The sequence below is a fragment of the Papaver somniferum genome, unplaced genomic scaffold, assembly GCF_003573695.1.
Source record: "Papaver somniferum cultivar HN1 unplaced genomic scaffold, ASM357369v1 unplaced-scaffold_18, whole genome shotgun sequence".
Taxonomy (NCBI): domain Eukaryota; kingdom Viridiplantae; phylum Streptophyta; class Magnoliopsida; order Ranunculales; family Papaveraceae; genus Papaver; species Papaver somniferum.
In genome coordinates, this window is record NW_020627707.1 from 6,325,460 (window position 1) to 6,334,915 (window position 9,456).

The window sequence follows — 9,456 nt, forward strand, 5'->3', positions numbered from 1 at the left end:
CTTGCAAGAGTTGCATGTGGAGGGAAAAGTCTTGGGTCAAGGCAATCATGTCTCTAATCCACGATGTTGTTCCTTCTGCGGGAGAAAGAATCACTATGCTCTTCATTGTTTTGCCATGAGGAAACAAATTTCTAGTCTCCATAGTTTGCTTATTTCTACTGTCAATGGAGTAAATCGTCTGACGACATCTACAGTGAATCTCTTGTCGACAGAAAACCAGAAATATTATAAAAATGATCTCTCTTCAAGAAATCATCACAGGTTGCATGTTCCTTATTATGGTATAAACTCTTGTGCCACTAATGAAAACTCTCCCTGTGTTTATAAGAACAAGTCTGGTAAGTCTAGATCAAGAAATTGGAAATCCTCCAAATTCCCTTTTCTGGAATCGATTTATAGAGGTCCTAGACTCAGTCCTCAGAAAAATCCTTCAGATGGACTTTTGAAAGGGTTTATGACAAATTCCTCTGGAATACGTTATAATCGATGGAAAAAATGGAATATACAAGTAAAACGGTCAAACAACTTGTACAACCCCTCTCCCATGTTTGGTAGTGAGATCACTTCTCACTTCTTTACCTAACTATAGGTAACCTCATCTTTGAACCTATCTTGAGAGGTACAAGGATGATGACTATGGGAGTCTCAAGATTTGTTTTACATTTTTGTGTGATATTTTCAATCAATCTGGTCCGTGAACGTCCGTGTCCCACTCCTGTGAGTTCATAGGGGAAGTGTCTTCTCTAAATACATATACATCTTATGTTGTATTAATCCATCCCTAACATAATTTTATGGAGAACTCTGCAAAATCTCAAGAGATTGTGCATCTTGATATGGAGGAAGATACTCAAGGACGTGAATCGATTCAAGAGTTGGTTCTAAAGAAGATGCTTGCAAGGAAGGACCACAACTCCGGGATAGAATGGAGTTTCTACGGTCAGGAGAGTGAAGGAAATCAGTGACACCTTCTACGATGGATTCATTGAAAGGTATGAGGTTCTCAAGGAACTTTGATTGTCTAGTAAATCTTCTTTTTTATTTTTAGAAGAATAACTAGGATTTGGAATATCCATTATTGTGAGTACACATATCTATGTCTAACGATTTTCATCTTCAATGTTTTTAAATTTATTTATTTAAATTCTAAGTTATTTGGAAGATGATTTTTTGCAATTTTAATCTTTATGATTTTATATATTGCAAATTGTTATGGGATATGTTGTTTACGTCTGTGAACCTGTGACTGTCCCACACTTGTTCAAAAGTTATCTCTATTATGTCGGTATGAAAGTATTGATAGAAGATAGAATGAAATTTTGATATTACAAAAGCTAAATCCTTTTATGTCATTGTTTTGATGGAAGAAAGGATAAAACTTTTGTTTAAAAGGATTAAGTCTATTGTATGTCATTCTGCAAATAGTGATGGAAAATAGAATGAATCCTTATCTATTCCGCAGTATTGGTGTATCTACGATCCACATTTTTGTGCATATACTGTGTTGCTCCATAATTTTTCTTATGTTTGAGCATAACCAATTGAATTGATCGTTCTCTTGTGGTCAGTTTAGTTGTTGCTCTGTAAGTTTTCTTATGACGAGCATGTCCAATTTAATCGATCACTTTCTTGTGGTTAATTTAGTTGTGAAACTCCGATTGAATTAATCATGGGTTTTCTTGTGATTAATTTAATTGCACACTTCGATTAGACTAATCATGAATTTTTTTGTGTATAATTCAATTGAATACTTTGGACTCAAATTCATGTTTTCATGTGATTTGGTTATGTCCAAAGAAATCCTTCTTTTCTTGTGAAAGTAAGGTCGCCTTTGTTGTTCTTTCGGGAATGACATTTTATGGGCGGGAGTTCTTTTTGAACTTGTGCTTAATTGCCAAATCTTTATAGGGAGTGCGGCTGCGGAATATTATAGGGGATATCTTGTATCTTCATAAACTCCTTGATGAATGCATTTAGCTTCGGCTTTATGATGGCATCTAAATAAGTTGATATGGTATTCTCTTTTGGTCATGAAGTATCTCTATGAAAATTTCATGAGGATCCCACTAGTTTTTGTACCTTTGCCAATTTATATTGACAAAAGGGGGAGAATTAATGTGTAGTTGTGATACTACAAATACATATGGTTTACGGATCATTATGTAAGGGGGAGTGGTTTTCATGTCGAGATGAAGTATTGACTAAGGGGGAGGATACATATCACCATAGTATTGTTGTCAAAGTTATGATACGATTGAACTTTGATGTTGTGTAATAATACTATGACACTGTATAACAATGATTGAGAGCATTTGTTTTCTCATTATTATCGCTACGGATCTTCAACAACTATGATGTTGAACTTACAACCTTTAGGATCATGGAATACTTGGAAGTGACGAAGATTTCGAGTCGCGTTGAATATGCCAAGGAGATCAAGCATTTGGATGAGAAGCTACAATTTTTCTTTTTTTTGTAATCCATATGTATTGATAATTTTGTCACTAAAATTGACAAAGGGGAGATTGTTAGAGCACTGCTCGGTCGAACTCGCATGCGTTGCTATCTCAAGCATGTTTGTCAATGTTAGTGATCAAAACTATATAAGTCTTGATTTCTAGCTTATTTATAGATGTCTCGGACTAGGACATAGTTTGTGTAGTTGAGCATAGACTTCACGGCGCTTATCACTTGAAGACGAAGAACTACTAAGGAGAGCTTGTGGAACTTCATCGACAAAAGGTATGTGGAGACTTAAATTCATCTATCACTTGGAAAGTCTATTTCTACTCTATCTCCTATATTGAGACATAAGTCGTGTTACGATATAGTTTTCTCTGTACACATTTGAGATTTCGAGCTGAGTATATCTCGCTTACATATTTCTCAAAAAATATGTGTTGGTAAGCTTTCGCTTCAACCAAGTTCATCTTATATCATGAGAAAATTGCCGAGTAACATCTTACATGGTTTGTGTGATACAATCATTTGGTATAAGACTTGGAATGTTTCGATAATGATTATTTATATATCTTGAAAATTGCTTTGATGCTAATAGTGTGTGAAAAGGGCTATTCTCACTATAGAACAATGTTTCAATGATTAAAATAAAGAGTTTAGAATCTTGTAACCATCTTTGGATATAAGCATAGTGTGTTCGCACATTAGTGTATAAGTCCAAAACCGGGAACCTATATGCATACTTGTGTGTATACAAAAAGGTTGTAGGAGACTGGGTAAGTATGCGTACCCGTACGCATACTGGCGGAAGTTCACATCCGTGAATTTCCGCTGAGTTTGAAAACCAAAGCCAAACTCATCCTGTTACCTAGAGTACGCGTACCCATACGCATACTGCCGGAAGTTCACGTCCGTGAATTTCTGCTGAGTTTGAAAAATAAATCAAACTCAAATCCGGTTACTTAAGTACGCATACCCGTACGCATACTTAAGTGGTTACTTTATAGAATCGGTAGTACATGAACCTAAACATTTATCAATAAGGAATGCAATCTTTGCAAACCGTGGCTATAATGTTCATGTATCGATTCGAGTGAATCAAACCGATTTTGCTTCAATTGTGTTCTTGTATAAATCCATGAGAATATAACAATTGAACAACTCTTTAACTAGTTTCATTTGAGTCATTTGAACTAGTTATGGTTAAGATGAATAAGGTTGATATGAGCGTAATCATATGGCTAACCTCGGTTAACTATTTGTGAACCAACATGGTATACACGTTTGGGTACGGTTACATGAACCTAAATGAGGGTACATTTCATTTGTGTGTAACAAGCTAAGTTCGATTTAACGGTTTAAAGATATTATCTTGGTTGAATCAGGTTTTTCATCTAACGGTGAATATTGAATGCTTTGTTACCAAGGTAACTTGGATTGGAAACCCTGATTTGAAAACTATATAAAGGAGAACTCTAGCAACTGAGAAACCTAATCCCCACACCTCCTGTGTGCTACTAGTTGCATAACTAGATTCGATTCTCCTTTAACCTTAGGTTTCTTCTGAGACCCTGTAAGTTAACGACTTGAAGACTTCATTGGGATTGTGAAGCCAGACCCAACTATTCTCTTTGTAGTTGCGTGATCTGATCTTGCAGTTTCTATCGTGATTGAGTGCAATTGTAAAATTGGCTTGAGATATATATCTCCGATAGACAAGATAGAAAAGTAATCACAAACACCTTCGTCTCATCGTTTGTGATTCCACAATAACTTGTTTCGCTAGTCGATTAAGTTTATGGTGAGGTGATTGATAATACTAGGTTGTTCTTCGGGAATATAAGTTTGGTTTATCAATTGGTTCATGTTCACCTTGATTTATCAAAAGACGGAACAAAAACTCTTGGGTATTTCTGTGGGAGGCAGATTTATTCAATATTATATACTTTTCTGTGTGAGACATATTTGTTTATCAAGTCTTCGACTTTGGGTTGTAGCAACTCTTAGTTGTGGGTGAGATCAGCTAAGGGAATCAAGTGCGTAGTATCTTGTTGGGATGAGATACGTAAGGAGCGCAACTATACCTTGAATTAGTGTGATATTGATTAGGGTTCAACTACAGTCCAGTCTGAAGTTAATTGGTAGTAGGCTAGCGTCTGTAGAGGCTTAATACAGTGTGGTGTTCAATCTGGACTAGGTCTTGGGGTTTTTATGCATTTGCGGTTTCCTCGTTAACAAAATTCTAGTATCTGTGTAACTTCTTTTCCGCATTATATTTTGTTATATAATTGAAATATCACAGGTTGTGCGTTAAGATCAATCAATTAGAATATCCAACCTTGGGTTGTTTATTTACATTGATTGACACTTGAACGTTGGTCTTTGGTACCGTTCAAGTAATTCCTCTTATATTCAATCGAGCTCGCAGATTTATATTTGCTGATTGCGGATTGAATTAAGAGTTAGAGATATTAAACTCTTTGATATACTTTATTCTAGATTGAGTCTGACTGTCTAGTTGATTCTCTAGAAAGTGTATTGGAGTAAGTCCTCTCAGATTTCCAAACGAATTGTTGGTTGTGGTTGTTAGACCCCCGCATTTTCAACACTCCACATTTCTTTTGACGTGTTGGTTGTAGCAATCAAATTATAGTATTCTAGAGACTCTATAAACAATTATGTCGCACATCTGCTGTGTTGACAAAGCGCTTTCTTTTTTTTGTAAAAGAAAAAAATTTAGGTTAAAGCCCAAAGGTTATATTAAAGTTTAAACCTCAAATAGATTTACTACCTCAATCCAAGGTATGTAGAAAAAGAAAGAAAAATCCCCTGTCCTAATTCGAATTCAGGTCGCTGGTATCAGTGCCCAATGACTTTACCATTGTACCACAATGACATCTGCAAAGCACTTTCTAATTGAGAGTGGTTTGCTGCTTTTGCATCCTGCTATTTTAGAAAAGATAGCGACACTATGTGATTTTCAATTTTAGGTACTTGTTTCAGAATCTATATATGATCAAACTGCAAAATTAGAAGTTTTTCTTTATAATCATTACTTATTTATTTATTTATTTTTATGTAAAGAACAACTTCATTCTTTAGTTGGAATTACATAACTTCTGACTGGCAAACCAATCATCTCCAATAAGCTTGCAAAAGTCATCTGGGATGTTACACCAAAAGTCAAAATATGATTTGTCAGTTCTAGCATTGTTAGGTATTACATGAGCTACAATATTAGTTTTTCTTTTAACATGCTTCACACCAAAATACAAAAAAATAGCACGAACATGCCTTATTTATCCTACAATCCCTTGATTCATCTAATGTACAGAAGGGGTGGCATCATTGATAGAGTTTACTATATTCTGACAGTCAACTCCAAAGTTTTAGTTATCTATTTTTAGCTCATTAACCCATAATATAGCTTCTTTCATGGCCAAGTATTCATCCTGCTGTGCATCTAGTCATCCATAGAAATATCTGCCCCTGATGCCCAACTTGAACCTGAAGAATCTTGTATATTAGGACAATTTCATAGTTATTTGTAAAATGACCAAATGAAGCATCAACATTTATTTTCAGCTGATTTTCCTTAAATGGAGGCCAAATTTCAATGTTATATGATATAACTTCAGTAACCTGTTGTTGAGTATCAGAACTGCGCTGAATCACCAAGTTATGCATGCTTTTAATAGTAAACCATTTATTAGAATTTTTATTATCAAAAACATTTCGACATCAATTCTTTTAGAGAAACCTGGAAGTAATCATTACTGTTAGAGTCCATAAGTTTCTGGATTTTGTATCAGAGTTCTGTGTTTTCGTAAACCAATTAATAATCCAAGAAACCACCTCAGTATGTTGAGATTGAATGTTTTATTTACATTCATAGCTAACCAGATAGATCTAGAGTAGTCACAATCAATAAGAAGATGTTGCAGGGTTTTATCTTTTTTGTGACGTTGGGGACATCTTTTGTCTATGTCTTTCCTGTATTGGCTTAACTTCTCTCTAGTGGGAACAATATTTTTTAGACATTTCCAAATAAATATCTAACCTTATGAGGGGCTTTTATCTTCCAAAGTTGTTGCACTTGGGATTGATTGATTCCTTAGATAAGCATCAGAAGTCAGAGCATCGTAAGCTAATTTGACTCTGAACTCACATGTTCTATTATATTCCTATATCATTTCATCCCTTCCATATTGCACTAGGTACATTTTTAGAATTAAATCAGCTATGTCACCTGGAATAGTGCCTGTATAACAGGAGCATTCCATCTTCTAGGGTTTTGTAGCATGAGATCAAACACAGAGACAATTCTCGCTGGTTCTGGATTACTATCATTAGGAACAATTGGTTTATCAAGTTCTTTGACCCACTTATCACCAAACTAAAGTTTTAGTCCCACGCCTAACCTCCCATCAGTGATATTTCCGTATTGATTCTAACTGTTGCTCTATGCCCTTCCAAATCCATTAAAAGTTATAATGCATGTCTTGCATATGTATAAAGTCACAAATAAGGAGGATATTTTTATTTTATAATTTTCACCCAAGGTTTCTCAGATTTTGTACACAGTTTCCAGGCCGACTTAGTAATTAGAGCATTATTATGTTGCTTTAAATTCCCAAAAATCAGGCCTAGGTTCCAATTGAGTATAATTGAAAACCTCAAAGATGCTCGCATTGTGTTTTTTTTTATCATATACAAGATAAATGTGCAGAGGCTATCTGCTGCTGTTGTGGCTGCTGAGAGATTGGTTGTAAAAGCTAGTGCAGCCAAGGGGAAGAATGCATGACAAAGACGTCTCTTCTCATAAGGTGTCTTTTTTCCAAAAGACACCATTGATGGGTGTCTTTTGAAAGCGTCTGTTGGAGATGAAGAGACATCTCCAATAGACATGAAACCCTCTATAAATTACGAAGGCTTTCTCTCATTTCAACACATCAAAATCTCTGATTTCTTTTCTCTCTAAGCATCATCAGAATCTAATTATTGTACGTTCTTGGTTGAGTCAAGGGAGTACAACTCTTGAATCCAACAACGTTATTAGTGCTTCATTGTATCCAGAAAGCATTATTCTATTATTTCATTATTTCAACAATTATACTCGTCAATTATTTGAAATAGGTCCAAATATTTGTTAAAAAGAATCACAAGTCCTTGAAGTCGTTATTACAACATTATTTTTTGTTCTCTGAATTTTATCCTCTGACACCCAATTTTCAATATTATGAATTGTTTTATTTTTTCTTTCTTTCCGTTGAAGGATTATGGACTAATTATTCATGTTCATATTTGGGATTTAACGGGACACCAAAATTCAATAGAATCTGTACTATTTAGCCAGGGTACCATCTACGAATAAAAACAGTGCTGTCACCGGTCACCCAATGGTAGTGTGTCACATTTTTGTTAAACTTTGTCTTAAAAGACGAAATTAGCTAGCAACATCAATAATACCAAGTACCAACACGAGATAATCTTTGTTTTTATTTGTCATTTTTTGACAAAGAAAATACAAATAAAAAGGTATTAAGAAATGATTTAAATCGAGTAATTACATCTTACTTTTATGATTGAGATCATATACAGACATCCATTGTTTTCCTATAGCTACCAAATCACCATTTTCTTTCTTTCTAATCACCACCGTAAATGAAAATAAACTTCATTGATCTCCCAATACTTTAGCTTCAATCTCTACTTCTTCCTATTCAAAAATTACAAATTCAATTCTAAATTTTCTTGACGTAATTCAATTAAGCAAGCATAAGAACAAGAATAAACATACCTGAACCTTAACAGTTGAAAAAAATGAAATATTGAAATCAACAGAAACATGGATATTTCCATGTATAGTATGTATAACAGAAGCACCAATCAAGTCAATAAGGGTTGTAATTGCTCCTACACGCCAATTCCCATCTCGATCCTACATATCAAGAATCAATTCAATCAAGAAAAAGAATCAAGAATCAAGTTTATGAGATAAGCTTATTAAACCAATTCTGGGTCTAATTATGAGATGTTGGGAATTTATACAGATAAGCTTTTGGGTACTACGAAATTGCACTGGATCAAGCTTTTCTGGTAGGGCTGAACATGGTGTCGGTTAACCGTTGGAAACCGACCGAACCAGACCAATAAGTAAGAAACCGAACCAGCCATTTAGATTTGGATTGGTTTGGTAAAAAAAGTTGAAAAACCGACATTACTGGTTTGGTTTTGGTTTGACCTGAAAATCGAAGCAAAAACTATTGGGGAACCGATTAATTTTTAAACTTAGTTTCTACCATCGATTTAAAAGTATTAGATTCTACCCATTAATTTAGAGGATAAATAGAAACCCTAAATCTAATATTTCATTATGATACTCTCCCTCTTTCTCTTTCTCCTTCTCTCAGCCGCCTCCCTTCTCCACCCCCAACAACAGCTGCTGCTACTCGACTTTTTTCTTCCCGTCTTCCTTCTTTTTTATTTGTCAATAACTAAATTAAGATATATTATATATCTTCTTTTGATCTCTAGAATTAGAGTAAGCTTTAACTATTCTTGATTTTTTTTTTGTCTGTATATTTGTGTAAACCAATATTATCGGCAACTACGATTTTTTTATCTGTAAATTTGTGTATTTTTTTTTTGGTTTGACATAATTATTGGTTAACCAAAAACCACTGGGACAAACCGAAACCAACTGGAGCCATTTGAAAACCGAACCAATGGTTAATGGATTGGTTTGGTTTAGATTTTTAGAAACCAATAATATTGGTTTCGGTTTTGGTTTGGCTAGAAACCGAACCAAAACCGACCATGAACAGCCCTACTTTCTGGACATGAACAGCCGAGAGATTTTGAAGAGCTTGACGATCGATCTTCCGACCAGTTTGACCACTAGCTGTGCTTTCTAACCACTCCTTCGCAATCTGGATCGGTATTGTATTATCTTCATCATCATCATTTCCCGTCATTATTCCTTGTGTAAATTTC

The 9,456-nt window shown here is 34.7% G+C and overlaps 1 long non-coding RNA gene across 1 annotated transcript; it reads right to left on the bottom strand.

Moving 5' to 3' along the window:
- Positions 1 to 8,001: 8,001 nt before the first annotated feature.
- Positions 8,002 to 8,560, bottom strand: LOC113337877. Its single transcript, XR_003354471.1, has 3 exons — positions 8,512 to 8,560; positions 8,261 to 8,401; positions 8,002 to 8,179 (listed from the first exon to the last, which is right to left on the bottom strand). It is a non-coding gene; the product is annotated as an uncharacterized LOC113337877 (long non-coding RNA).
- Between the last annotated feature and the right edge of the window lie 896 nt (positions 8,561 to 9,456).